Source organism: Sardina pilchardus, chromosome 11, assembly GCF_963854185.1.
Source record: "Sardina pilchardus chromosome 11, fSarPil1.1, whole genome shotgun sequence".
NCBI lineage: Eukaryota > Metazoa > Chordata > Actinopteri > Clupeiformes > Clupeidae > Sardina > Sardina pilchardus.
In genome coordinates, this window is record NC_085004.1 from 92,458 (window position 1) to 111,332 (window position 18,875).

General features: G+C 45.7%; 88 non-coding genes across 88 annotated transcripts; all 88 read right to left on the bottom strand.

Moving 5' to 3' along the window:
- Positions 1 to 99: 99 nt before the first annotated feature.
- On the bottom strand, positions 100 to 172 carry trnav-cac (transfer RNA valine (anticodon CAC)). Its single transcript has one exon. It is a non-coding gene; the product is annotated as a tRNA-Val (tRNA).
- A 117-nt stretch (positions 173 to 289) lies between these two features.
- trnav-uac (transfer RNA valine (anticodon UAC)) lies at positions 290 to 362 on the bottom strand. Its single transcript has one exon. It is a non-coding gene; the product is annotated as a tRNA-Val (tRNA).
- Positions 363 to 466: 104 nt separating this feature from the next.
- On the bottom strand, positions 467 to 539 carry trnav-aac (transfer RNA valine (anticodon AAC)). Its single transcript has one exon. It is a non-coding gene; the product is annotated as a tRNA-Val (tRNA).
- Positions 540 to 737: 198 nt separating this feature from the next.
- Positions 738 to 811, bottom strand: trnav-cac (transfer RNA valine (anticodon CAC)). Its single transcript has one exon. It is a non-coding gene; the product is annotated as a tRNA-Val (tRNA).
- Positions 812 to 915: 104 nt separating this feature from the next.
- Positions 916 to 988, bottom strand: trnav-aac (transfer RNA valine (anticodon AAC)). The gene has a single exon. It is a non-coding gene; the product is annotated as a tRNA-Val (tRNA).
- A 104-nt stretch (positions 989 to 1,092) lies between these two features.
- trnav-cac (transfer RNA valine (anticodon CAC)) lies at positions 1,093 to 1,165 on the bottom strand. The gene has a single exon. It is a non-coding gene; the product is annotated as a tRNA-Val (tRNA).
- A 117-nt stretch (positions 1,166 to 1,282) lies between these two features.
- Positions 1,283 to 1,355, bottom strand: trnav-aac (transfer RNA valine (anticodon AAC)). The gene has a single exon. It is a non-coding gene; the product is annotated as a tRNA-Val (tRNA).
- A 104-nt stretch (positions 1,356 to 1,459) lies between these two features.
- trnav-cac (transfer RNA valine (anticodon CAC)) lies at positions 1,460 to 1,532 on the bottom strand. The gene has a single exon. It is a non-coding gene; the product is annotated as a tRNA-Val (tRNA).
- Positions 1,533 to 1,649: 117 nt separating this feature from the next.
- trnav-uac (transfer RNA valine (anticodon UAC)) lies at positions 1,650 to 1,722 on the bottom strand. The gene has a single exon. It is a non-coding gene; the product is annotated as a tRNA-Val (tRNA).
- Positions 1,723 to 1,824: 102 nt separating this feature from the next.
- Positions 1,825 to 1,897, bottom strand: trnav-aac (transfer RNA valine (anticodon AAC)). The gene has a single exon. It is a non-coding gene; the product is annotated as a tRNA-Val (tRNA).
- A 330-nt stretch (positions 1,898 to 2,227) lies between these two features.
- On the bottom strand, positions 2,228 to 2,300 carry trnav-cac (transfer RNA valine (anticodon CAC)). Its single transcript has one exon. It is a non-coding gene; the product is annotated as a tRNA-Val (tRNA).
- Positions 2,301 to 2,404: 104 nt separating this feature from the next.
- trnav-aac (transfer RNA valine (anticodon AAC)) lies at positions 2,405 to 2,477 on the bottom strand. The gene has a single exon. It is a non-coding gene; the product is annotated as a tRNA-Val (tRNA).
- Positions 2,478 to 2,581: 104 nt separating this feature from the next.
- trnav-cac (transfer RNA valine (anticodon CAC)) lies at positions 2,582 to 2,654 on the bottom strand. The gene has a single exon. It is a non-coding gene; the product is annotated as a tRNA-Val (tRNA).
- A 104-nt stretch (positions 2,655 to 2,758) lies between these two features.
- Positions 2,759 to 2,831, bottom strand: trnav-aac (transfer RNA valine (anticodon AAC)). The gene has a single exon. It is a non-coding gene; the product is annotated as a tRNA-Val (tRNA).
- A 104-nt stretch (positions 2,832 to 2,935) lies between these two features.
- trnav-cac (transfer RNA valine (anticodon CAC)) lies at positions 2,936 to 3,008 on the bottom strand. The gene has a single exon. It is a non-coding gene; the product is annotated as a tRNA-Val (tRNA).
- Positions 3,009 to 3,125: 117 nt separating this feature from the next.
- Positions 3,126 to 3,198, bottom strand: trnav-uac (transfer RNA valine (anticodon UAC)). Its single transcript has one exon. It is a non-coding gene; the product is annotated as a tRNA-Val (tRNA).
- Positions 3,199 to 3,300: 102 nt separating this feature from the next.
- On the bottom strand, positions 3,301 to 3,373 carry trnav-aac (transfer RNA valine (anticodon AAC)). The gene has a single exon. It is a non-coding gene; the product is annotated as a tRNA-Val (tRNA).
- A 330-nt stretch (positions 3,374 to 3,703) lies between these two features.
- trnav-cac (transfer RNA valine (anticodon CAC)) lies at positions 3,704 to 3,776 on the bottom strand. Its single transcript has one exon. It is a non-coding gene; the product is annotated as a tRNA-Val (tRNA).
- Positions 3,777 to 3,880: 104 nt separating this feature from the next.
- On the bottom strand, positions 3,881 to 3,953 carry trnav-aac (transfer RNA valine (anticodon AAC)). The gene has a single exon. It is a non-coding gene; the product is annotated as a tRNA-Val (tRNA).
- A 104-nt stretch (positions 3,954 to 4,057) lies between these two features.
- Positions 4,058 to 4,130, bottom strand: trnav-cac (transfer RNA valine (anticodon CAC)). Its single transcript has one exon. It is a non-coding gene; the product is annotated as a tRNA-Val (tRNA).
- A 117-nt stretch (positions 4,131 to 4,247) lies between these two features.
- Positions 4,248 to 4,320, bottom strand: trnav-uac (transfer RNA valine (anticodon UAC)). The gene has a single exon. It is a non-coding gene; the product is annotated as a tRNA-Val (tRNA).
- Positions 4,321 to 4,424: 104 nt separating this feature from the next.
- On the bottom strand, positions 4,425 to 4,497 carry trnav-aac (transfer RNA valine (anticodon AAC)). The gene has a single exon. It is a non-coding gene; the product is annotated as a tRNA-Val (tRNA).
- A 330-nt stretch (positions 4,498 to 4,827) lies between these two features.
- Positions 4,828 to 4,900, bottom strand: trnav-cac (transfer RNA valine (anticodon CAC)). The gene has a single exon. It is a non-coding gene; the product is annotated as a tRNA-Val (tRNA).
- A 104-nt stretch (positions 4,901 to 5,004) lies between these two features.
- Positions 5,005 to 5,077, bottom strand: trnav-aac (transfer RNA valine (anticodon AAC)). Its single transcript has one exon. It is a non-coding gene; the product is annotated as a tRNA-Val (tRNA).
- Positions 5,078 to 5,181: 104 nt separating this feature from the next.
- On the bottom strand, positions 5,182 to 5,254 carry trnav-cac (transfer RNA valine (anticodon CAC)). The gene has a single exon. It is a non-coding gene; the product is annotated as a tRNA-Val (tRNA).
- Positions 5,255 to 5,371: 117 nt separating this feature from the next.
- Positions 5,372 to 5,444, bottom strand: trnav-uac (transfer RNA valine (anticodon UAC)). The gene has a single exon. It is a non-coding gene; the product is annotated as a tRNA-Val (tRNA).
- Positions 5,445 to 5,546: 102 nt separating this feature from the next.
- Positions 5,547 to 5,619, bottom strand: trnav-aac (transfer RNA valine (anticodon AAC)). The gene has a single exon. It is a non-coding gene; the product is annotated as a tRNA-Val (tRNA).
- Positions 5,620 to 5,949: 330 nt separating this feature from the next.
- On the bottom strand, positions 5,950 to 6,022 carry trnav-cac (transfer RNA valine (anticodon CAC)). The gene has a single exon. It is a non-coding gene; the product is annotated as a tRNA-Val (tRNA).
- Positions 6,023 to 6,126: 104 nt separating this feature from the next.
- trnav-aac (transfer RNA valine (anticodon AAC)) lies at positions 6,127 to 6,199 on the bottom strand. The gene has a single exon. It is a non-coding gene; the product is annotated as a tRNA-Val (tRNA).
- Positions 6,200 to 6,303: 104 nt separating this feature from the next.
- Positions 6,304 to 6,376, bottom strand: trnav-cac (transfer RNA valine (anticodon CAC)). The gene has a single exon. It is a non-coding gene; the product is annotated as a tRNA-Val (tRNA).
- Positions 6,377 to 6,493: 117 nt separating this feature from the next.
- On the bottom strand, positions 6,494 to 6,566 carry trnav-uac (transfer RNA valine (anticodon UAC)). The gene has a single exon. It is a non-coding gene; the product is annotated as a tRNA-Val (tRNA).
- Positions 6,567 to 6,670: 104 nt separating this feature from the next.
- trnav-aac (transfer RNA valine (anticodon AAC)) lies at positions 6,671 to 6,743 on the bottom strand. Its single transcript has one exon. It is a non-coding gene; the product is annotated as a tRNA-Val (tRNA).
- Positions 6,744 to 7,073: 330 nt separating this feature from the next.
- Positions 7,074 to 7,146, bottom strand: trnav-cac (transfer RNA valine (anticodon CAC)). The gene has a single exon. It is a non-coding gene; the product is annotated as a tRNA-Val (tRNA).
- A 104-nt stretch (positions 7,147 to 7,250) lies between these two features.
- On the bottom strand, positions 7,251 to 7,323 carry trnav-aac (transfer RNA valine (anticodon AAC)). Its single transcript has one exon. It is a non-coding gene; the product is annotated as a tRNA-Val (tRNA).
- Positions 7,324 to 7,427: 104 nt separating this feature from the next.
- trnav-cac (transfer RNA valine (anticodon CAC)) lies at positions 7,428 to 7,500 on the bottom strand. The gene has a single exon. It is a non-coding gene; the product is annotated as a tRNA-Val (tRNA).
- A 117-nt stretch (positions 7,501 to 7,617) lies between these two features.
- trnav-uac (transfer RNA valine (anticodon UAC)) lies at positions 7,618 to 7,690 on the bottom strand. The gene has a single exon. It is a non-coding gene; the product is annotated as a tRNA-Val (tRNA).
- A 104-nt stretch (positions 7,691 to 7,794) lies between these two features.
- Positions 7,795 to 7,867, bottom strand: trnav-aac (transfer RNA valine (anticodon AAC)). The gene has a single exon. It is a non-coding gene; the product is annotated as a tRNA-Val (tRNA).
- A 330-nt stretch (positions 7,868 to 8,197) lies between these two features.
- On the bottom strand, positions 8,198 to 8,270 carry trnav-cac (transfer RNA valine (anticodon CAC)). The gene has a single exon. It is a non-coding gene; the product is annotated as a tRNA-Val (tRNA).
- A 104-nt stretch (positions 8,271 to 8,374) lies between these two features.
- Positions 8,375 to 8,447, bottom strand: trnav-aac (transfer RNA valine (anticodon AAC)). The gene has a single exon. It is a non-coding gene; the product is annotated as a tRNA-Val (tRNA).
- Positions 8,448 to 8,551: 104 nt separating this feature from the next.
- Positions 8,552 to 8,624, bottom strand: trnav-cac (transfer RNA valine (anticodon CAC)). Its single transcript has one exon. It is a non-coding gene; the product is annotated as a tRNA-Val (tRNA).
- Positions 8,625 to 8,741: 117 nt separating this feature from the next.
- Positions 8,742 to 8,814, bottom strand: trnav-uac (transfer RNA valine (anticodon UAC)). The gene has a single exon. It is a non-coding gene; the product is annotated as a tRNA-Val (tRNA).
- A 104-nt stretch (positions 8,815 to 8,918) lies between these two features.
- Positions 8,919 to 8,991, bottom strand: trnav-aac (transfer RNA valine (anticodon AAC)). Its single transcript has one exon. It is a non-coding gene; the product is annotated as a tRNA-Val (tRNA).
- A 198-nt stretch (positions 8,992 to 9,189) lies between these two features.
- On the bottom strand, positions 9,190 to 9,262 carry trnav-cac (transfer RNA valine (anticodon CAC)). The gene has a single exon. It is a non-coding gene; the product is annotated as a tRNA-Val (tRNA).
- Positions 9,263 to 9,366: 104 nt separating this feature from the next.
- On the bottom strand, positions 9,367 to 9,439 carry trnav-aac (transfer RNA valine (anticodon AAC)). Its single transcript has one exon. It is a non-coding gene; the product is annotated as a tRNA-Val (tRNA).
- Positions 9,440 to 9,543: 104 nt separating this feature from the next.
- Positions 9,544 to 9,616, bottom strand: trnav-cac (transfer RNA valine (anticodon CAC)). The gene has a single exon. It is a non-coding gene; the product is annotated as a tRNA-Val (tRNA).
- Positions 9,617 to 9,733: 117 nt separating this feature from the next.
- On the bottom strand, positions 9,734 to 9,806 carry trnav-uac (transfer RNA valine (anticodon UAC)). The gene has a single exon. It is a non-coding gene; the product is annotated as a tRNA-Val (tRNA).
- A 104-nt stretch (positions 9,807 to 9,910) lies between these two features.
- Positions 9,911 to 9,983, bottom strand: trnav-aac (transfer RNA valine (anticodon AAC)). The gene has a single exon. It is a non-coding gene; the product is annotated as a tRNA-Val (tRNA).
- Positions 9,984 to 10,313: 330 nt separating this feature from the next.
- On the bottom strand, positions 10,314 to 10,386 carry trnav-cac (transfer RNA valine (anticodon CAC)). The gene has a single exon. It is a non-coding gene; the product is annotated as a tRNA-Val (tRNA).
- A 104-nt stretch (positions 10,387 to 10,490) lies between these two features.
- trnav-aac (transfer RNA valine (anticodon AAC)) lies at positions 10,491 to 10,563 on the bottom strand. Its single transcript has one exon. It is a non-coding gene; the product is annotated as a tRNA-Val (tRNA).
- Positions 10,564 to 10,667: 104 nt separating this feature from the next.
- Positions 10,668 to 10,740, bottom strand: trnav-cac (transfer RNA valine (anticodon CAC)). The gene has a single exon. It is a non-coding gene; the product is annotated as a tRNA-Val (tRNA).
- Positions 10,741 to 10,857: 117 nt separating this feature from the next.
- On the bottom strand, positions 10,858 to 10,930 carry trnav-uac (transfer RNA valine (anticodon UAC)). Its single transcript has one exon. It is a non-coding gene; the product is annotated as a tRNA-Val (tRNA).
- A 104-nt stretch (positions 10,931 to 11,034) lies between these two features.
- On the bottom strand, positions 11,035 to 11,107 carry trnav-aac (transfer RNA valine (anticodon AAC)). The gene has a single exon. It is a non-coding gene; the product is annotated as a tRNA-Val (tRNA).
- A 198-nt stretch (positions 11,108 to 11,305) lies between these two features.
- On the bottom strand, positions 11,306 to 11,378 carry trnav-cac (transfer RNA valine (anticodon CAC)). The gene has a single exon. It is a non-coding gene; the product is annotated as a tRNA-Val (tRNA).
- Positions 11,379 to 11,482: 104 nt separating this feature from the next.
- Positions 11,483 to 11,555, bottom strand: trnav-aac (transfer RNA valine (anticodon AAC)). The gene has a single exon. It is a non-coding gene; the product is annotated as a tRNA-Val (tRNA).
- A 104-nt stretch (positions 11,556 to 11,659) lies between these two features.
- trnav-cac (transfer RNA valine (anticodon CAC)) lies at positions 11,660 to 11,732 on the bottom strand. The gene has a single exon. It is a non-coding gene; the product is annotated as a tRNA-Val (tRNA).
- Positions 11,733 to 11,849: 117 nt separating this feature from the next.
- On the bottom strand, positions 11,850 to 11,922 carry trnav-uac (transfer RNA valine (anticodon UAC)). Its single transcript has one exon. It is a non-coding gene; the product is annotated as a tRNA-Val (tRNA).
- A 104-nt stretch (positions 11,923 to 12,026) lies between these two features.
- Positions 12,027 to 12,099, bottom strand: trnav-aac (transfer RNA valine (anticodon AAC)). The gene has a single exon. It is a non-coding gene; the product is annotated as a tRNA-Val (tRNA).
- Positions 12,100 to 12,429: 330 nt separating this feature from the next.
- Positions 12,430 to 12,502, bottom strand: trnav-cac (transfer RNA valine (anticodon CAC)). Its single transcript has one exon. It is a non-coding gene; the product is annotated as a tRNA-Val (tRNA).
- A 104-nt stretch (positions 12,503 to 12,606) lies between these two features.
- trnav-aac (transfer RNA valine (anticodon AAC)) lies at positions 12,607 to 12,679 on the bottom strand. Its single transcript has one exon. It is a non-coding gene; the product is annotated as a tRNA-Val (tRNA).
- Positions 12,680 to 12,783: 104 nt separating this feature from the next.
- On the bottom strand, positions 12,784 to 12,856 carry trnav-cac (transfer RNA valine (anticodon CAC)). The gene has a single exon. It is a non-coding gene; the product is annotated as a tRNA-Val (tRNA).
- Positions 12,857 to 12,973: 117 nt separating this feature from the next.
- On the bottom strand, positions 12,974 to 13,046 carry trnav-uac (transfer RNA valine (anticodon UAC)). The gene has a single exon. It is a non-coding gene; the product is annotated as a tRNA-Val (tRNA).
- A 104-nt stretch (positions 13,047 to 13,150) lies between these two features.
- On the bottom strand, positions 13,151 to 13,223 carry trnav-aac (transfer RNA valine (anticodon AAC)). Its single transcript has one exon. It is a non-coding gene; the product is annotated as a tRNA-Val (tRNA).
- Positions 13,224 to 13,421: 198 nt separating this feature from the next.
- trnav-cac (transfer RNA valine (anticodon CAC)) lies at positions 13,422 to 13,494 on the bottom strand. Its single transcript has one exon. It is a non-coding gene; the product is annotated as a tRNA-Val (tRNA).
- A 104-nt stretch (positions 13,495 to 13,598) lies between these two features.
- Positions 13,599 to 13,671, bottom strand: trnav-aac (transfer RNA valine (anticodon AAC)). Its single transcript has one exon. It is a non-coding gene; the product is annotated as a tRNA-Val (tRNA).
- Positions 13,672 to 13,775: 104 nt separating this feature from the next.
- Positions 13,776 to 13,848, bottom strand: trnav-cac (transfer RNA valine (anticodon CAC)). Its single transcript has one exon. It is a non-coding gene; the product is annotated as a tRNA-Val (tRNA).
- Positions 13,849 to 13,965: 117 nt separating this feature from the next.
- On the bottom strand, positions 13,966 to 14,038 carry trnav-uac (transfer RNA valine (anticodon UAC)). Its single transcript has one exon. It is a non-coding gene; the product is annotated as a tRNA-Val (tRNA).
- A 104-nt stretch (positions 14,039 to 14,142) lies between these two features.
- On the bottom strand, positions 14,143 to 14,215 carry trnav-aac (transfer RNA valine (anticodon AAC)). The gene has a single exon. It is a non-coding gene; the product is annotated as a tRNA-Val (tRNA).
- Positions 14,216 to 14,545: 330 nt separating this feature from the next.
- Positions 14,546 to 14,618, bottom strand: trnav-cac (transfer RNA valine (anticodon CAC)). Its single transcript has one exon. It is a non-coding gene; the product is annotated as a tRNA-Val (tRNA).
- A 104-nt stretch (positions 14,619 to 14,722) lies between these two features.
- Positions 14,723 to 14,795, bottom strand: trnav-aac (transfer RNA valine (anticodon AAC)). The gene has a single exon. It is a non-coding gene; the product is annotated as a tRNA-Val (tRNA).
- Positions 14,796 to 14,899: 104 nt separating this feature from the next.
- On the bottom strand, positions 14,900 to 14,972 carry trnav-cac (transfer RNA valine (anticodon CAC)). The gene has a single exon. It is a non-coding gene; the product is annotated as a tRNA-Val (tRNA).
- A 117-nt stretch (positions 14,973 to 15,089) lies between these two features.
- On the bottom strand, positions 15,090 to 15,162 carry trnav-uac (transfer RNA valine (anticodon UAC)). Its single transcript has one exon. It is a non-coding gene; the product is annotated as a tRNA-Val (tRNA).
- A 104-nt stretch (positions 15,163 to 15,266) lies between these two features.
- On the bottom strand, positions 15,267 to 15,339 carry trnav-aac (transfer RNA valine (anticodon AAC)). Its single transcript has one exon. It is a non-coding gene; the product is annotated as a tRNA-Val (tRNA).
- A 198-nt stretch (positions 15,340 to 15,537) lies between these two features.
- trnav-cac (transfer RNA valine (anticodon CAC)) lies at positions 15,538 to 15,610 on the bottom strand. The gene has a single exon. It is a non-coding gene; the product is annotated as a tRNA-Val (tRNA).
- Positions 15,611 to 15,714: 104 nt separating this feature from the next.
- On the bottom strand, positions 15,715 to 15,787 carry trnav-aac (transfer RNA valine (anticodon AAC)). The gene has a single exon. It is a non-coding gene; the product is annotated as a tRNA-Val (tRNA).
- Positions 15,788 to 15,891: 104 nt separating this feature from the next.
- Positions 15,892 to 15,962, bottom strand: trnav-cac (transfer RNA valine (anticodon CAC)). The gene has a single exon. It is a non-coding gene; the product is annotated as a tRNA-Val (tRNA).
- Positions 15,963 to 16,079: 117 nt separating this feature from the next.
- Positions 16,080 to 16,152, bottom strand: trnav-uac (transfer RNA valine (anticodon UAC)). The gene has a single exon. It is a non-coding gene; the product is annotated as a tRNA-Val (tRNA).
- Positions 16,153 to 16,254: 102 nt separating this feature from the next.
- trnav-aac (transfer RNA valine (anticodon AAC)) lies at positions 16,255 to 16,326 on the bottom strand. Its single transcript has one exon. It is a non-coding gene; the product is annotated as a tRNA-Val (tRNA).
- Positions 16,327 to 16,524: 198 nt separating this feature from the next.
- On the bottom strand, positions 16,525 to 16,597 carry trnav-cac (transfer RNA valine (anticodon CAC)). The gene has a single exon. It is a non-coding gene; the product is annotated as a tRNA-Val (tRNA).
- A 104-nt stretch (positions 16,598 to 16,701) lies between these two features.
- On the bottom strand, positions 16,702 to 16,774 carry trnav-aac (transfer RNA valine (anticodon AAC)). The gene has a single exon. It is a non-coding gene; the product is annotated as a tRNA-Val (tRNA).
- Positions 16,775 to 16,878: 104 nt separating this feature from the next.
- Positions 16,879 to 16,951, bottom strand: trnav-cac (transfer RNA valine (anticodon CAC)). Its single transcript has one exon. It is a non-coding gene; the product is annotated as a tRNA-Val (tRNA).
- Positions 16,952 to 17,068: 117 nt separating this feature from the next.
- On the bottom strand, positions 17,069 to 17,141 carry trnav-uac (transfer RNA valine (anticodon UAC)). Its single transcript has one exon. It is a non-coding gene; the product is annotated as a tRNA-Val (tRNA).
- A 104-nt stretch (positions 17,142 to 17,245) lies between these two features.
- Positions 17,246 to 17,318, bottom strand: trnav-aac (transfer RNA valine (anticodon AAC)). Its single transcript has one exon. It is a non-coding gene; the product is annotated as a tRNA-Val (tRNA).
- Positions 17,319 to 17,648: 330 nt separating this feature from the next.
- Positions 17,649 to 17,721, bottom strand: trnav-cac (transfer RNA valine (anticodon CAC)). The gene has a single exon. It is a non-coding gene; the product is annotated as a tRNA-Val (tRNA).
- Positions 17,722 to 17,825: 104 nt separating this feature from the next.
- trnav-aac (transfer RNA valine (anticodon AAC)) lies at positions 17,826 to 17,898 on the bottom strand. The gene has a single exon. It is a non-coding gene; the product is annotated as a tRNA-Val (tRNA).
- Positions 17,899 to 18,002: 104 nt separating this feature from the next.
- Positions 18,003 to 18,075, bottom strand: trnav-cac (transfer RNA valine (anticodon CAC)). Its single transcript has one exon. It is a non-coding gene; the product is annotated as a tRNA-Val (tRNA).
- A 117-nt stretch (positions 18,076 to 18,192) lies between these two features.
- trnav-uac (transfer RNA valine (anticodon UAC)) lies at positions 18,193 to 18,265 on the bottom strand. Its single transcript has one exon. It is a non-coding gene; the product is annotated as a tRNA-Val (tRNA).
- Positions 18,266 to 18,369: 104 nt separating this feature from the next.
- On the bottom strand, positions 18,370 to 18,442 carry trnav-aac (transfer RNA valine (anticodon AAC)). The gene has a single exon. It is a non-coding gene; the product is annotated as a tRNA-Val (tRNA).
- A 330-nt stretch (positions 18,443 to 18,772) lies between these two features.
- trnav-cac (transfer RNA valine (anticodon CAC)) lies at positions 18,773 to 18,845 on the bottom strand. Its single transcript has one exon. It is a non-coding gene; the product is annotated as a tRNA-Val (tRNA).
- Between the last annotated feature and the right edge of the window lie 30 nt (positions 18,846 to 18,875).

An 18,875-nucleotide genomic window follows, 5' to 3' on the forward strand; every position in this document is an offset into this window, starting at 1 on the left:
TCAGGAAGTGGTCACCTAGATTAGTTTTGGCAAGACAAACCCTAGCTGAAGGCACGCGGAACTGTTCAGCTCAATCCATCATCCTGCCAAATAAGAATTTGTTTCCACCCAGTTTCGAACTGGGGACCTTTCGCGTGTGAGGCGAACGTGATAACCACTACACTATGGAAACTTGTGCTGAATTCTCTGGTAGACATAGCAACTGAGTCAGTTCAATGAAAGATTACTTCAATTGAAGCACCAAGATGTACTTGTTCCAAGGAAACAAGCATGCATGCAAGAAAGAGATTGTTTCCACCCAGTTTCGAACTGGGGACCTTTCGCGTGTAAAGCGAACGTGATAACCACTACACTATGGAAACATCCTGCAGCAAGTGGTCACCTAGATTACTTTTGGCAAGACAACCCCTAGCAGAAGACATGTGCAATTTTTCAGCTCAATCCAAAGTCCTGCCAAATAAGAATTTGTTTCCACCCAGTTTCGAACTGGGGACCTTTCGCGTGTTAGGCGAACGTGATAACCACTACACTATGGAAACACCCTGAAGGAGGTGGTCACCTAGATTATTTTTGCCAAGGTAAACCCTAGCAGAAGACAAGTGGAATTCTTCAGCTATGGAACACAACGGAAACACCCTGCAGGAAGCGGTCACCTAGATTACTTTTGGCAAGACAAACCCTAGCTGAAGGCGCGCGGAATTGTTCAGCTCAATCCATCACTCTGCCAAATAAGAATTTGTTTCCACCCAGTTTCGAACTGGGGACCTTTCGCGTGTGAGGCGAACGTGATATCCACTACACTATGTAAAACACCCTGCAGGAAGTGGTCATATAGATTACTTTTGGCAAGACAAACCCTAGCTGAAGGCGCTATAAATTGTTCAGCTCAATCCAACATCCTGCCAAATAAGAACTTGTTTCCACCCAGTTTCGAACTGGGGACCTTTCGCGTGTTAGGCGAACGTGATAACCACTACACTATGGAAACACCCTGCAGGAAGTGGTCACCTAGATTAGTTTTGGCAAGACAAACCCTAGCTGAAGGCACGCGGAACTGTTCAGATCAATCCATCATCCTGCCAAATAAGAATTTGTTTCCACCCAGTTTCGAACTGGGGACCTTTCGCGTGTGAGGCGAACGTGATAACCACTACACTATGGAAACTTGTGCTGAATTCTCTGGTAGACATAGCAACTGACTCAGTTCAATGAAAGATTACTTCAATTGAAGCACCAAGATGTACTTGTTCAAAGGAAACAAGCATGCATGCAAGAAAGAGATTGTTTCCACCCAGTTTCGAACTGGGGACCTTTCGCGTGTTAGGCGAACGTGATAACCACTACACTATGGAAACACCCTTCAGGAAGTGGTCACCTAGATTAGTTTTGGCAAGACAAACCCTAGCTGAAGGCACGCGGAACTGTTCAGATCAATCCATCATCCTGCCAAATAAGAATTTGTTTCCACCCAGTTTCGAACTGGGGACCTTTCGCGTGTGAGGCGAACGTGATAACCACTACACTATGGAAACTTGTGCTGAATTCTCTGGTAGACATAGCAACTGAGTCAGTTCAATGAAAGATTACTTCAATTGAAGCAGCAAGATGTACTTGTTCCAAGGAAACAAGCATGCATGCAAGAAAGAGATTGTTTCCACCCAGTTTCGAACTGGGGACCTTTCGCGTGTAAAGCGAACGTGATAACCACTACACTATGGAAACATCCTGCAGCAAGTGGTCACCTAGATTACTTTTGGCAAGACAACCCCTAGCAGAAGACGTGGAATTGTTCAGCTCAATCCAAAGTCCTGCCAAATAAGAATTTGTTTCCACCCAGTTTCGAACTGGGGACCTTTCGCGTGTTAGGCGAACGTGATAACCACTACACTATGGAAACACCCTGAAGGAGGTGGTCACCTAGATTATTTTTGCCAAGGTAAACCCTAGCAGAAGACAAGTGGAATTCTTCAGCTATGGAACACAACTTTCGCGTGTTAGGCAAACATGATAACCACTACACTATGGAAACACCCTGAAGGAGGTGGTCACCTAGATTATTTTTGCCAAGGTAAACCCTAGCAGAAGACAAGTGGAATTCTTCAGCTATGGAACACAACGGAAACACCCTGCAGGAAGCGGTCACCTAGATTACTTTTGGCAAGACAAATCCTAGCTGAAGGCGCGCGGAATTGTTCAGCTCAATCCATCACTCTGCCAAATAAGAATTTGTTTCCACCCAGTTTCGAACTGGGGACCTTTCGCGTGTGAGGCGAACGTGATAACCACTACACTATGGAAACACCCTGCAGGAAGTGGTCACATAGATTACTTTTGGCAAGACAAACCCTAGCTGAAGGCGCGCGGAATTGTTCAGCTCAATCCAACATCCTGCCAAATAAGAACTTGTTTCCACCCAGTTTCGAACTGGAGACCTTTCGCGTGTTAGGCGAACGTGATAACCACTACACTATGGAAACACCCTGCAGGAAGTGGTCACCTAGATTACTTTTGGCAAGACAAACCCTAGCTGAAGGCGCGCGGAATTGTTCAGCTCAATCCATCACTCTGCCAAATAAGAATTTGTTTCCACCCAGTTTCGAACTGGGGACCTTTCGCGTGTGAGGCGAACTTGATAACCACTACACTATGGAAACACCGTGCAGGAAGTGGTCATATAGATTACTTTTGGCAAGACAAACCCTAGCTGAAGGCGCTATAAATTGTTCAGCTCAATCCAACATCCTGCCAAATAAGAACTTGTTTCCACCCAGTTTCGAACTGGGGACCTTTCGCGTGTTAGGCGAACGTGATAACCACTACACTATGGAAACACCCTGCAGGAAGTGGTCAACTAGATTAGTTTTGGCAAGACAAACCCTAGCTGAAGGCACGCGGAACTGTTCAGCTCAATCCATCATCCTGCCAAATAAGAATTTGTTTCCACCCAGTTTCGAACTGGGGACCTTTCGCGTGTGAGGCGAACGTGATAACCACTACACTATGGAAACTTGTGCTGAATTCTCTGGTAGACATAGCAACTGAGTCAGTTCAATGAAAGATTACTTCAATTGAAGCACCAAGATGTACTTGTTCCAAGGAAACAAGCATGCATGCAAGAAAGAGATTGTTTCCACCCAGTTTCGAACTGGGGACATTTCGCGTGTAAAGCGAACGTGATAACCACTACACTATGGAAACATCCTGCAGCAAGTGGTCACCTAGATTACTTTTGGCAAGACAACCCCTAGCAGAAGACGTGCAATTTTTCAGCTCAATCCAAAGTCCTGCCAAATAAGAATTTGTTTCCACCCAGTTTCGAACTGGGGACCTTTCGCGTGTTAGGCGAACGTGATAACCACTACACTATGGAAACACCCTGAAGGAGGTGGTCACCTAGATTATTTTTGCCAAGGTAAACCCTAGCAGAAGACAAGTGGAATTCTTCAGCTATGGAACACAACTTTCGCGTGTTAGGCGAACGTGATAACCACTACACTATGGAAACACCCTGAAGGAGGTGGTCACCTAGATTATTTTTGCCAAGGTAAACCCTAGCAGAAGACAAGTGGAATTCTTCAGCTATGGAACACAACGGAAACACCCTGCAGGAAGCGGTCACCTAGATTACTTTTGGCAAGACAAACCCTAGCTGAAGGCGCGCGGAATTGTTCAGCTCAATCCATCACTCTGCCAAATAAGAATTTGTTTCCACCCAGTTTCGAACTGGGGACCTTTCGCGTGTGAGGCGAACGTGATAACCACTACACTATGGAAACACCCTGCAGGAAGTGGTCACATAGATTACTTTTGGCAAGACAAACCCTAGCTGAAGGCGCTATAAATTGTTCAGCTCAATCCAACATCCTGCCAAATAAGAACTTGTTTCCACCCAGTTTCGAACTGGGGACCTTTCGCGTGTTAGGCGAACGTGATAACCACTACACTATGGAAACACCCTGCAGGAAGTGGTCACCTAGATTAGTTTTGGCAAGACAAACCCTAGCTGAAGGCACGCGGAACTGTTCAGCTCAATCCATCATCCTGCCAAATAAGAATTTGTTTCCACCCAGTTTCGAACTGGGGACCTTTCGCGTGTGAGGCGAACGTGATAACCACTACACTATGGAAACTTGTGCTGAATTCTCTGGTAGACATAGCAACTGAGTCAGTTCAATGAAAGATTACTTCAATTGAAGCACCAAGATGTACTTGTTCCAAGGAAACAAGCATGCATGCAAGAAAGAGATTGTTTCCACCCAGTTTCGAACTGGGGACCTTTCGCGTGTAAAGCGAACGTGATAACCACTACACTATGGAAACATCCTGCAGCAAGTGGTCACCTAGATTACTTTTGGCAAGACAACCCCTAGCAGAAGACATGTGGAATTGTTCAGCTCAATCCAAAGTCCTGTCAAATAAGAATTTGTTTCCACCCAGTTTCGAACTGGGGACCTTTCGCGTGTTAGGCGAACGTGATAACCACTACACTATGGAAACATCCTGAAGGAGGTGGTCACCTAGATTATTTTTGCCAAGGTAAACCCTAGCAGAAGACAAGTGGAATTCTTCAGCTATGGAACACAACTTTCGCGTGTTAGGCGAACGTGATAACCACTACACTATGGAAACACCCTGAAGGAGGTGGTCACCTAGATTATTTTTGCCAAGGTAAACCCTAGCAGAAGACAAGTGGAATTCTTCAGCTATGGAACACAACGGAAACACCCTGCAGGAAGCGGTCACCTAGATTACTTTTGGCAAGACAAACCCTAGCTGAAGGCGCGCGGAATTGTTCAGCTCAATCCATCACTCTGCCAAATAAGAATTTGTTTCCACCCAGTTTCAAACTGGGGACCTTTCGCGTGTGAGGCGAACGTGATAACCACTACACTATGGAAACACCCTGCAGGAAGTGGTCATATAGATTACTTTTGGCAAGACAAACCCTAGCTGAAGGCGCTATAAATTGTTCAGCTCAATCCAACATCCTGCCAAATAAGAACTTGTTTCCACCCAGTTTCGAACTGGGGACCTTTCGCGTGTTAGGCGAACGTGATAACCACTACACTATGGAAACACCCTGCAGGAAGTGGTCAACTAGATTAGTTTTGGCAAGACAAACCCTAGCTGAAGGCACGCGGAACTGTTCAGCTCAATCCATCATCCTGCCAAATAAGAATTTGCTTCCACCCAGTTTCGAACTGGGGACCTTTCGCGTGTGAGGCGAACGTGATAACCACTACACTATGGAAACTTGTGCTGAATTCTCTGGTAGACATAGCAACTGAGTCAGTTCAATGAAAGATTACTTCAATTGAAGCACCAAGATGTACTTGTTCCAAGGAAACAAGCATGCATGCAAGAAAGAGATTGTTTCCACCCAGTTTCGAACTGGGGACCTTTCGCGTGTAAAGCGAACGTGATAACCACTACACTATGGAAACATCCTGCAGCAAGTGGTCACCTAGATTACTTTTGGCAAGACAACCCCTAGCAGAAGACGTGCAATTTTTCAGCTCAATCCAAAGTCCTGCCAAATAAGAATTTGTTTCCACCCAGTTTCGAACTGGGGACCTTTCGCGTGTTAGGCGAACGTGATAACCACTACACTATGGAAACACCCTGAAGGAGGTGGTCACCTAGATTATTTTTGCCAAGGTAAACCCTAGCAGAAGACAAGTGGAATTCTTCAGCTATGGAACACAACTTTCGCGTGTTAGGCGAACGTGATAACCACTACACTATGGAAACACCCTGAAGGAGGTGGTCACCTAGATTATTTTTGCCAAGGTAAACCCTAGCAGAAGACAAGTGGAATTCTTCAGCTATGGAACACAACGGAAACACCCTGCAGGAAGCGGTCACCTAGATTACTTTTGGCAAGACAAACCCTAGCTGAAGGCGCGCGGATTTGTTCAGCTCAATCCATCACTCTGCCAAATAAGAATTTGTTTCCACCCAGTTTCGAACTGGGGACCTTTCGCGTGTGAGGCGAACGTGATAACCACTACACTATGGAAACACCCTGCAGGAAGTGGTCACATAGATTACTTTTGGCAAGACAAACCCTAGCTGAAGGCGCTATAAATTGTTCAGCTCAATCCAACATCCTGCCAAATAAGAACTTGTTTCCACCCAGTTTCGAACTGGGGACCTTTCGCGTGTTAGGCGAACGTGATAACCACTACACTATGGAAACACCCTGCAGGAAGTGGTCACCTAGATTAGTTTTGGCAAGACAAACCCTAGCTGAAGGCACGCGGAACTGTTCAGCTCAATCCATCATCCTGCCAAATAAGAATTTGTTTCCACCCAGTTTCGAACTGGGGACCTTTCGCGTGTGAGGCGAACGTGATAACCACTACACTATGGAAACTTGTGCTGAATTCTCTGGTAGACATAGCAACTGAGTCAGTTCAATGAAAGATTACTTCAATTGAAGCACCAAGATGTACTTGTTCCAAGGAAACAAGCATGCATGCAAGAAAGAGATTGTTTCCACCCAGTTTCGAACTGGGGACCTTTCGCGTGTAAAGCGAACGTGATAACCACTACACTATGGAAACATCCTGCAGCAAGTGGTCACCTAGATTACTTTTGGCAAGACAACCCCTAGCAGAAGACATGTGGAATTGTTCAGCTCAATCCAAAGTCCTGTCAAATAAGAATTTGTTTCCACCCAGTTTCGAACTGGGGACCTTTCGCGTGTTAGGCGAACGTGATAACCACTACACTATGGAAACATCCTGAAGGAGGTGGTCACCTAGATTATTTTTGCCAAGGTAAACCCTAGCAGAAGACAAGTGGAATTCTTCAGCTATGGAACACAACTTTCGCGTGTTAGGCGAACGTGATAACCACTACACTATGGAAACACCCTGAAGGAGGTGGTCACCTAGATTATTTTTGCCAAGGTAAACCCTAGCAGAAGACAAGTGGAATTCTTCAGCTATGGAACACAACGGAAACACCCTGCAGGAAGCGGTCACCTAGATTACTTTTGGCAAGACAAACCCTAGCTGAAGGCGCGCGGAATTGTTCAGCTCAATCCATCACTCTGCCAAATAAGAATTTGTTTCCACCCAGTTTCAAACTGGGGACCTTTCGCGTGTGAGGCGAACGTGATAACCACTACACTATGGAAACACCCTGCAGGAAGTGGTCACATAGATTACTTTTGGCAAGACAAACCCTAGCTGAAGGCGCTATAAATTGTTCAGCTCAATCCAACATCCTGCCAAATAAGAACTTGTTTCCACCCAGTTTCGAACTGGGGACCTTTCGCGTGTTAGGCGAACGTGATAACCACTACACTATGGAAACACCCTGCAGGAAGTGGTCACCTAGATTAGTTTTGGCAAGACAAACCCTAGCTGAAGGCACGCGGAACTGTTCAGCTCAATCCATCATCCTGCCAAATAAGAATTTGTTTCCACCCAGTTTCGAACTGGGGACCTTTCGCGTGTGAGGCGAACGTGATAACCACTACACTATGGAAACTTGTGCTGAATTCTCTGGTAGACATAGCAACTGAGTCAGTTCAATGAAAGATTACTTCAATTGAAGCACCAAGATGTACTTGTTCCAAGGAAACAAGCATGCATGCAAGAAAGAGATTGTTTCCACCCAGTTTCGAACTGGGGACCTTTCGCGTGTAAAGCGAACGTGATAACCACTACACTATGGAAACATCCTGCAGCAAGTGGTCACCTAGATTACTTTTGGCAAGACAACCCCTAGCAGAAGACATGTGGAATTGTTCAGCTCAATCCAAAGTCCTGTCAAATAAGAATTTGTTTCCACCCAGTTTCGAACTGGGGACCTTTCGCGTGTTAGGCGAACGTGATAACCACTACACTATGGAAACATCCTGAAGGAGGTGGTCACCTAGATTATTTTTGCCAAGGTAAACCCTAGCAGAAGACAAGTGGAATTCTTCAGCTATGGAACACAACTTTCGCGTGTTAGGCGAACGTGATAACCACTACACTATGGAAACACCCTGAAGGAGGTGGTCACCTAGATTATTTTTGCCAAGGTAAACCCTAGCAGAAGACAAGTGGAATTCTTCAGCTATGGAACACAACGGAAACACCCTGCAGGAAGCGGTCACCTAGATTACTTTTGGCAAGACAAACCCTAGCTGAAGGCGCGCAGAATTGTTCAGCTCAATCCATCACTCTGCCAAATAAGAATTTGTTTCCACCCAGTTTCGAACTGGGGACCTTTCGCGTGTGAGGCGAACGTGATAACCACTACACTATGGAAACACCCTGCAGGAAGTGGTCACATAGATTACTTTTGGCAAGACAAACCCTAGCTGAAGGCGCTATAAATTGTTCAGCTCAATCCAACATCCTGCCAAATAAGAACTTGTTTCCATCCAGTTTCGAACTGGGGACCTTTCGCGTGTTGGGCGAACGTGATAACCACTACACTATGGAAACACCCTGCAGGAAGTGGTCACCTAGATTAGTTTTGGCAAGACAAACCCTAGCTGAAGGCACGCGGAACTGTTCAGCTCAATCCATCATCCTGCCAAATAAGAATTTGTTTCCACCCAGTTTCGAACTGGGGACCTTTCGCGTGTGAGGCGAACGTGATAACCACTACACTATGGAAACTTGTGCTGAATTCTCTGGTAGACATAGCAACTGAGTCAGTTCAATGAAAGACTACTTCAATTGAAGCACCAAGATGTACTTGTTCCAAGGAAACAAGCATGCATGCAAGAAAGAGATTGTTTCCACCCAGTTTCGAACTGGGGACCTTTCGCGTGTAAAGCGAACGTGATAACCACTACACTATGGAAACATCCTGCAGCAAGTGGTCACCTAGATTACTTTTGGCAAGACAACCCCTAGCAGAAGACATGTGGAATTGTTCAGCTCAATCCAAAGTCCTGTCAAATAAGAATTTGTTTCCACCCAGTTTCGAACTGGGGACCTTTCGCGTGTTAGGCGAACGGGATAACCACTACACTATGGAAACATCCTGAAGGAGGTGGTCACCTAGATTATTTTTGCCAAGGTAAACCCTAGCAGAAGACAAGTGGAATTCTTCAGCTATGGAACACAACGGAAACACCCTGCAGGAAGCGGTCACCTAGATTACTTTTGGCAAGACAAACCCTAGCTGAAGGCGCGCGGAATTGTTCAGCTCAATCCATCACTCTGCCAAACAAGAATTTGTTTCCACCCAGTTTCGAACTGGGGACCTTTCGCGTGTGAGGCGAACGTGATAACCACTACACTATGGAAACACACTGCAGGAAGTGGTCACATAGATTACTTTTGGCAAGACAAACCCTAGCTGAAGGCGCTATAAATTGTTCAGCTCAATCCAACATCCTGCCAAATAAGAACTTGTTTCCACCCAGTTTCGAACTGGGGACCTTTCGCGTGTTAGGCGAACGTGATAACCACTACACTATGGAAACACCCTGCATGAAGTGGTCAACTAGATTAGTTTTGGCAAGACAAACCCTAGCTGAAGGCACGCGGAACTGTTCAGCTCAATCCATCATCCTGCCAAATAAGAATTTGTTTCCACCCAGTTTCGAACTGGGGACCTTTCGCGTGTGAGGCGAACGTGATAACCACTACACTATGGAAACTTGTGCTGAATTCTCTGGTAGACATAGCAACTGAGTCAGTTCAATGAAAGATTACTTCAAGTGAAGCACCAAGATGTACTTGTTCCAAGGAAACAAGCATGCATGCAAGAAAGAGATTGTTTCCACCCAGTTTCGAACTGGGGACCTTTCGCGTGTAAAGCGAACGTGATAACCACTACACTATGGAAACATCCTGCAGCAAGTGGTCACCTAGATTACTTTTGGCAAGACAACCCCTAGCAGAAGACATGTGCAATTTTTCAGCTCAATCCAAAGTCCTGCCAAATAAGAATTTGTTTCCACCCAGTTTCGAACTGGGGACCTTTCGCGTGTTAGGCGAACGTGATAACCACTACACTATGGAAACACCCTGAAGGAGGTGGTCACCTAGATTATTTTTGCCAAGGTAAACCCTAGCAGAAGACAAGTGGAATTCTTCAGCTATGGAACACAACTTTCGCGTGTTAGGCGAACGTGATAACCACTACACTATGGAAACACCCTGAAGGAGGTGGTCACCTAGATTATTTTTGCCAAGGTAAACCCTAGCAGAAGACAAGTGGAATTCTTCAGCTATGGAACACAACGGAAACACCCTGCAGGAAGCGGTCACCTAGATTACTTTTGGCAAGACAAACCCTAGCTGAAGGCGCGCGGAATTGTTCAGCTCAATCCATCACTCTGCCAAATAAGAATTTGTTTCCATCCAGTTTCGAACTGGGGACCTTTCGCGTGTGAGGCGAACGTGATAACCACTACACTATGGAAACACCCTGCAGGAAGTGGTCACATAGATTACTTTTGGCAAGACAAACCCTAGCTGAAGGCGCTATAAATTGTTCAGCTCAATCCAACATCCTGCCAAATAAGAACTTGTTTCCACCCAGTTTCGAACTGGGGACCTTTCGCGTGTTAGGCGAACGTGATAACCACTACACTATGGAAACACCCTGCAGGAAGTGGTCACCTAGATTAGTTTTGGCAAGACAAACCCTAGCTGAAGGCACGCGGAACTGTTCAGCTCAATCCATCATCCTGCCAAATAAGAATTTGTTTCCACCCAGTTTCGAACTGGGGACCTTTCGCGTGTGAGGCGAACGTGATAACCACTACACTATGGAAACTTGTGCTGAATTCTCTGGTAGACATAGCAACTGAGTCAGTTCAATGAAAGATTACTTCAATTGAAACACCAAGATGTACTTGTTCCAAGGAAACAAGCATGCATGCAAGAAAGAGATTGTTTCCACCCAGTTTCGAACTGGGGACCTTTCGCGTGTAAAGCGAACGTGATAACCACTACACTATGGAAACATCCTGCAGCAAGTGGTCACCTAGATTACTTTTGGCAAGACAACCCCTAGCAGAAGACATGTGGAATTGTTCAGCTCAATCCAAAGTCCTGTCAAATAAGAATTTGTTTCCACCCAGTTTCGAACTGGGGACCTTTCGCGTGTTAGGCGAACGTGATAACCACTACACTATGGAAACATCCTGAAGGAGGTGGTCACCTAGATTATTTTTGCCAAGGTAAACCCTAGCAGAAGACAAGTGGAATTCTTCAGCTATGGAACACAACGGAAACACCCTGCAGGAAGCGGTCACCTAGATTACTTTTGGCAAGACAAACCCTAGCTGAAGGCGCGCGGAATTGTTCAGCTCAATCCATCACTCTGCCAAATAAGAATTTGTTTCCACCCAGTTTCGAACTGGGGAACTTTCGCGTGTGAGGCGAACGTGATAACCACTACACTATGGAAACAAACTGCAGGAAGTGGTCACATAGATTACTTTTGGCAAGACAAACCCTAGCTGAAGGCGCTATAAATTGTTCAGCTCAATCCAACATCCTGCCAAATAAGAACTTGTTTCCACCCAGTTTCGAACTGGGGACCTTTCGCGTGTTAGGCGAACGTGATAACCACTACACTATGGAAACACCCTGCAGGAAGTGGTCAACTAGATTAGTTTTGGCAAGACAAACCCTAGCTGAAGGCACGCGGAACTGTTCAGCTCAATCCATCATCCTGCCAAATAAGAATTTGTTTCCACCCAGTTTCGAACTGGGGACCTTTCGCGTGTGAGGCGAACGTGATAACCACTACACTATGGAAACTTGTGCTGAATTCTCTGGTAGACATAGCAACTGAGTCAGTTCAATGAAAGATTACTTCAATTGAAGCACCAAGATGTACTTGTTCCAAGGAAACAAGCATGCATGCAAGAAAGAGATTGTTTCCACCCAGTTTCGAACTGGGGACCTTTCGCGTGTAAAGCGAACGTGATAACCACTACACTATGGAAACATCCTGCAGCAAGTGGTCACCTAGATTACTTTTGGCAAGACAACCCCTAGCAGAAGACATGTGCAATTTTTCAGCTCAATCCAAAGTCCTGCCAAATAAGAATTTGTTTCCACCCAGTTTCGAACTGGGGACCTTTCGCGTGTTAGGCGAACGTGATAACCACTACACTATGGAAACACCCTGAAGGAGGTGGTCACCTAGATTATTTTTGCCAAGGTAAACCCTAGCAGAAGACAAGTGGAATTCTTCAGCTATGGAACACAACTTTCGCGTGTTAGGCGAACGTGATAACCACTACACTATGGAAACACCCTGAAGGAGGTGGTCACCTAGATTATTTTTGCCAAGGTAAACCCTAGCAGAAGACAAGTGGAATTCTTCAGCTATGGAACACAACGGAAACACCCTGCAGGAAGCGGTCACCTAGATTACTTTTGGCAAGACAAACCCTAGCTGAAGGCGCGCGGAATTGTTCAGCTCAATCCATCACTCTGCCAAATAAGAATTTGTTTCCATCCAGTTTCGAACTGGGGACCTTTCGCGTGTGAGGCGAACGTGATAACCACTACACTATGGAAACACCCTGCAGGAAGTGGTCACATAGATTACTTTTGGCAAGACAAACCCTAGCTGAAGGCGCTATAAATTGTTCAGCTCAATCCAACATCCTGCCAAATAAGAACTTGTTTCCACCCAGTTTCGAACTGGGGACCTTTCGCATGTTAGGCGAACGTGATAACCACTACACTATGGAAACACCCTGCAGGAAGTGGTCACCTAGATTAGTTTTGGCAAGACAAACCCTAGCTGAAGGCACGCGGAACTGTTCAGCTCAATCCATCATCCTGCCAAATAAGAATTTGTTTCCACCCAGTTTCGAACTGGGGACCTTTCGCGTGTGAGGCGAACGTGATAACCACTACACTATGGAAACTTGTGCTGAATTCTCTGGTAGACATAGCAACTGAGTCAGTTCAATGAAAGATTACTTCAATTGAAACACCAAGATGTACTTGTTCCAAGGAAACAAGCATGCATGCAAGAAAGAGATTGTTTCCACCCAGTTTCGAACTGGGGACCTTTCGCGTGTAAAGCGAACGTGATAACCACTACACTATGGAAACATCCTGCAGCAAGTGGTCACCTAGATTACTTTTGGCAAGACAACCCCTAGCAGAAGACATGTGGAATTGTTCAGCTCAATCCAAAGTCCTGTCAAATAAGAATTTGTTTCCACCCAGTTTCGAACTGGGGACCTTTCGCGTGTTAGGCGAACGTGATAACCACTACACTATGGAAACATCCTGAAGGAGGTGGTCACCTAGATTATTTTTGCCAAGGTAAACCCTAGCAGAAGACAAGTGGAATTCTTCAGCTATGGAACACAACGGAAACACCCTGCAGGAAGCGGTCACCTAGATTACTTTTGGCAAGACAAACCCTAGCTGAAGGCGCGCGGAATTGTTCAGCTCAATCCATCACTCTGCCAAATAAGAATTTGTTTTCACCCAGTTTCGAACTGGGGAACTTTCGCGTGTGAGGCGAACGTGATAACCACTACACTATGGAAACACACTGCAGGAAGTGGTCACATAGATTACTTTTGGCAAGACAAACCCTAGCTGAAGGCGCTATAAATTGTTCAGCTCAATCCAACATCCTGCCAAATAAGAACTTGTTTCCACCCAGTTTCGAACTGGGGACCTTTCGCGTGTTAGGCGAACGTGATAACCACTACACTATGGAAACACCCTGCAGGAAGTGGTCAACTAGATTAGTTTTGGCAAGACAAACCCTAGCTGAAGGCACGCGGAACTGTTCAGCTCAATCCATCATCCTGCCAAATAAGAATTTGTTTCCACCCAGTTTCGAACTGGGGACCTTTCGCGTGTGAGGCGAACGTGATAACCACTACACTATGGAAACTTGTGCTGAATTCTCTGGTAGACATAGCAACTGAGTCAGTTCAATGAAAGATTACTTCAATTGAAGCACCAAGATGTACTTGTTCCAAGGAAACAAGCATGCATGCAAGAAAGAGATTGTTTCCACCCAGTTTCGAACTGGGGACCTTTCGCGTGTAAAGCGAACGTGATAACCACTACACTATGGAAACATCCTGCAGCAAGTGGTCACCTAGATTACTTTTGGCAAGACAACCCCTAGCAGAAGACATGTGCAATTTTTCAGCTCAATCCAAAGTCCTGCCAAATAAGAATTTGTTTCCACCCAGTTTCGAACTGGGGACCTTTCGCGTGTTAGGCGAACGTGATAACCACTACACTATGGAAACACCCTGAAGGAGGTGGTCACCTAGATTATTTTTGCCAAGGTAAACCCTAGCAGAAGACAAGTGGAATTCTTCAGCTATGGAACACAACTTTCGCGTGTTAGGCGAACGTGATAACCACTACACTATGGAAACACCCTGAAGGAGGTGGTCACCTAGATTATTTTTGCCAAGGTAAACCCTAGCAGAAGACAAGTGGAATTCTTCAGCTATGGAACACAACGGAAACACCCTGCAGGAAGCGGTCACCTAGATTACTTTTGGCAAGACAAACCCTAGCTGAAGGCGCGCGGAATTGTTCAGCTCAATCCATCACTCTGCCAAATAAGAATTTGTTTCCACCCAGTTTCGAACTGGGGACCTTTCGCGTGTGAGGCGAACGTGATAACCACTACACTATGGAAACACCCTGCAGGAAGTGGTCACATAGATTACTTTTGGCAAGACAAACCCTAGCTGAAGGCGCTATAAATTGTTCAGCTCAATCCAACATCCTGCCAAATAAGAACTTGTTTCCACCCAGTTTCGAACTGGAGACCTTTCGCGTGTTAGGCGAACGTGATAACCACTACACTATGGAAACACCCTGCAGGAAGTGGTCACCTAGATTAGTTTTGGCAAGACAAACCCTAGCTGAAGGCACGCGGAACTGTTCAGCTCAATCCATCATCCTGCCAAATAAGAATTTGTTTCCACCCAGTTTCGAACTGGGGACCTTTCGCTTGTGAGGCGAACGTGATAACCACTACACTATGGAAACTTGTGCTGAATTCTCTGGTAGACATAGCAACTGAGTCAGTTCAATGAAAGATTACTTCAATTGAAGCACCAAGATGTACTTGTTCCAAGGAAACAAGCATGCATGCAAGAAAGAGATTGTTTCCACCCAGTTTCGAACTGGGGACCTTTCGCGTGTAAAGCGAACGTGATAACCACTACACTATGGAAACATCCTGCAGCAAGTGGTCACCTAGATTACTTTTGGCAAGACAACCCCTAGCAGAAGACATGTGGAATTGTTCAGCTCAATCCAAAGTCCTGTCAAATAAGAATTTGTTTCCACCCAGTTTCGAACTGGGGACCTTTCGCGTGTTAGGCGAACGTGATAACCACTACACTATGGAAACATCCTGAAGGAGGTGGTCACCTAGATTATTTTTGCCAAGGTAAACCCTAGCAGAAGACAAGTGGAATTCTTCAGCTATGGAACACAACGGAAAAACCCTGCAGGAAGCGGTCACCTAGATTACTTTTGGCAAGACAAACCCTAGCTGAAGGCGCGCGGAATTGTTCAGCTCAATCCATCACTCTGCCAAATAAGAATTTGTTTCCACCCAGTTTCGAACTGGGGACCTTTCGCGTGTGAGGCGAACGTGATAACCACTACACTATGGAAACAAACTGCAGGAAGTGGTCACATAGATTACTTTTGGCAAGACAAACCCTAGCTGAAGGCGCTATAAATTGTTCAGCTCAATCCAACATCCTGCCAAATAAGAACTTGTTTCCACCCAGTTTCGAACTGGGGACCTTTCGCGTGTTAGGCGAACGTGATAACCACTACACTATGGAAACACCCTGCAGGAAGTGGTCAACTAGATTAGTTTTGGCAAGACAAACCCTAGCTGAAGGCACGCGGAACTGTTCAGCTCAATCCATCATCCTGCCAAATAAGAATTTGTTTCCACCCAGTTTCGAACTGGGGACCTTTCGCGTGTGAGGCGAACGTAATCCACTACACTATGGAAACTTGTGCTGAATTCTCTGGTAGACATAGCAACTGAGTCAGTTCAATGAAAGATTACTTCAATTGAAGCACCAAGATGTACTTGTTCCAAGGAAACAAGCATGCATGCAAGAAAGAGATTGTTTCCACCCAGTTTCGAACTGGGGACCTTTCGCGTGTAAAGCGAACGTGATAACCACTACACTATGGAAACATCCTGCAGCAAGTGGTCACCTAGATTACTTTTGGCAAGACAACCCCTAGCAGAAGACGTGGAATTGTTCAGCTCAATCCAAAGTCCTGTCAAATAAGAATTTGTTTCCACCCAGTTTCGAACGGGGACCTTTCGCGTGTTAGGCGAACGTGATAACCACTACACTATGGAAACATCCTGAAGGAGGTGGTCACCTAGATTATTTTTGCCAAGGTAAACCCTAGCAGAAGACAAGTGGAATTCTTCAGCTATGGAACACAACGGAAACACCCTGCAGGAAGCGGTCACCTAGATTACTTTTGGCAAGACAAACCCTAGCTGAAGGCGCGCGGAATTGTTCAGCTCAATCCATCACTCTGCCAAATAAGAATTTGTTTCCACCCAGTTTCGAACTGGGGACCTTTCGCGTGTGAGGCGAACGTGATAACCACTACACTATGGAAACACACTGCAGGAAGTGGTCACATAGATTACTTTTGGCAAGACAAACCCTAGCTGAAGGCGCTATAAATTGTTCAGCTCAATCCAACATCCTGCCAAATAAGAACTTGTTTCCACCCAGTTTCGAACTGGGGACCTTTCGCGTGTTAGGCGAACGTGATAACCACTACACTATGGAAACACCCTGCAGGAAGTGGTCAACTAGATTAGTTTCGGCAAGACAAACCCTAGCTGAAGGCACGGGGAACTGTTCAGCTCAATCCATCATCCTGCCAAATAAGAATTTGTTTCCACCCAGTTTCGAACTGGGGACCTTTCGCGTGTGAGGCGAACGTGATAACCACTACACTATGGAAACTTGTGCTGAATTCTCTGGTAGACATAGCAACTGAGTCAGTTCAATGAAAGATTACTTCAATTGAAGCACCAAGATGTACTTGTTCCAAGGAAACAAGCATGCTTGCAAGAAAGAGATTGTTTCCACCCAGTTTCGAACTGGGGACCTTTCGCGTGTAAAGCGAACGTGATAACCACTACACTATGGAAACATCCTGCAGCAAGTGGTCACCTAGATTACTTTTGGCAAGACAACCCCTAGCAGAAGACATGTGCAATTTTTCAGCTCAATCCAAAGTCCTGCCAAATAAGAATTTGTTTCCACCCAGTTTCGAACTGGGGACCTTTCGCGAGTTAGGCGAACGTGATAACCACTACACTATGGAAACACCCTGAAGGAGGTGGTCACCTAGATTATTTTTGCCAAGGTAAACCCTAGCAGAAGACAAGTGGAATTCTTCAGCTATGGAACACAACTTTCGCGTGTTAGGCGAATGTGATAACCACTACACTATGGAAACACCCTGAAGGAGGTGGTCACCTAGATTATTTTTGCCAAGGTAAACCCTAGCAGAAGACAAGTGGAATTCTTCAGCTATGGAACACAACGGAAACACCCTGCAGGAAGCGGTCACCTAGATTACTTTTGGCAAGACAAACCCTAGCTGAAGGCGCGCGGAATTGTTCAGCTCAATCCATCACTCTGCCAAATAAGAATTTGTTTCCACCCAGTTTCGAACTGGGGACCTTTCGCGTGTGAGGCGAACGTGATAACCACTACACTATGGAAACACCCTGCAGGAAGTGGTCACATAGATTACTTTTGGCAAGACAAACCCTAGCTGAAGGCGCTATAAATTGTTCAGCTCAATCCAACATCCTGCCAAATAAGAACTTGTTTCCACCCAGTTTCGAACTGGGGACCTTTCGCGTGTTAGGCGAACGTGATAACCACTACACTATGGAAACACCCTGCAGGAAGTGGTCAACTAGATTAGTTTTGGCAAGACAAACCCTAGCTGAAGGCACGGGGAACTGTTCAGCTCAATCCATCATCCTGCCAAATAAGAATTTGTTTCCACCCAGTTTCGAACTGGGGACATTTCGCGTGTGAGGCGAACGTGATAACCACTACACTATGGAAACTTGTGCTGAATTCTCTGGTAGACATAGCAACTGAGTCAGTTCAATGAAAGATTACTTCAATTGAAGCACCAAGATGTACTTGTTCCAAGGAAACAAGCATGCATGCAAGAAAGAGATTGTTTCCACCCAGTTTCGAACTGGGGACCTTTCGCGTGTAAAGCGAACGTGATAACCACTACACTATGGAAACATCCTGCAGCAAGTGGTCACCTAGATTACTTTTGGCAAGACAACCCCTAGCAGAAGACATGTGCAATTTTTCAGCTCAATCCAAAGTCCTGCCAAATAAGAATTTGTTTCCACCCAGTTTCGAACTGGGGACCTTTCGCGAGTTAGGCGAACGTGATAACCACTACACTATGGAAACACCCTGAAGGAGGTGGTCACCTAGATTATTTTTGCCAAGGTAAACCCTAGCAGAAGACAAGTGGAATTCTTCAGCTATGGAACACAACTTTCGCGTGTTAGGCGAATGTGATAACCACTACACTATGGAAACACCCTGAAGGAGGTGGTCACCTAGATTATTTTTGCCAAGGTAAACCCTAGCAGAAGACAAGTGGAATTCTTCAGCTATGGAACACAACGGAAACACCCTGCAGGAAGCGGTCACCTAGATTACTTTTGGCAAGACAAACCCTAGCTGAAGGCGCGCGGAATTGTTCAGCTCAATCCATCACTCTGCCAAATAAGAATTTGTTTCCACCCAGTTTCGAACTGGGGACCTTTCGCGTGTGAGGCGAACGTGATAACCACTACACTATGGAAACACCCTGCAGGAAGTGGTCACATAGATTACT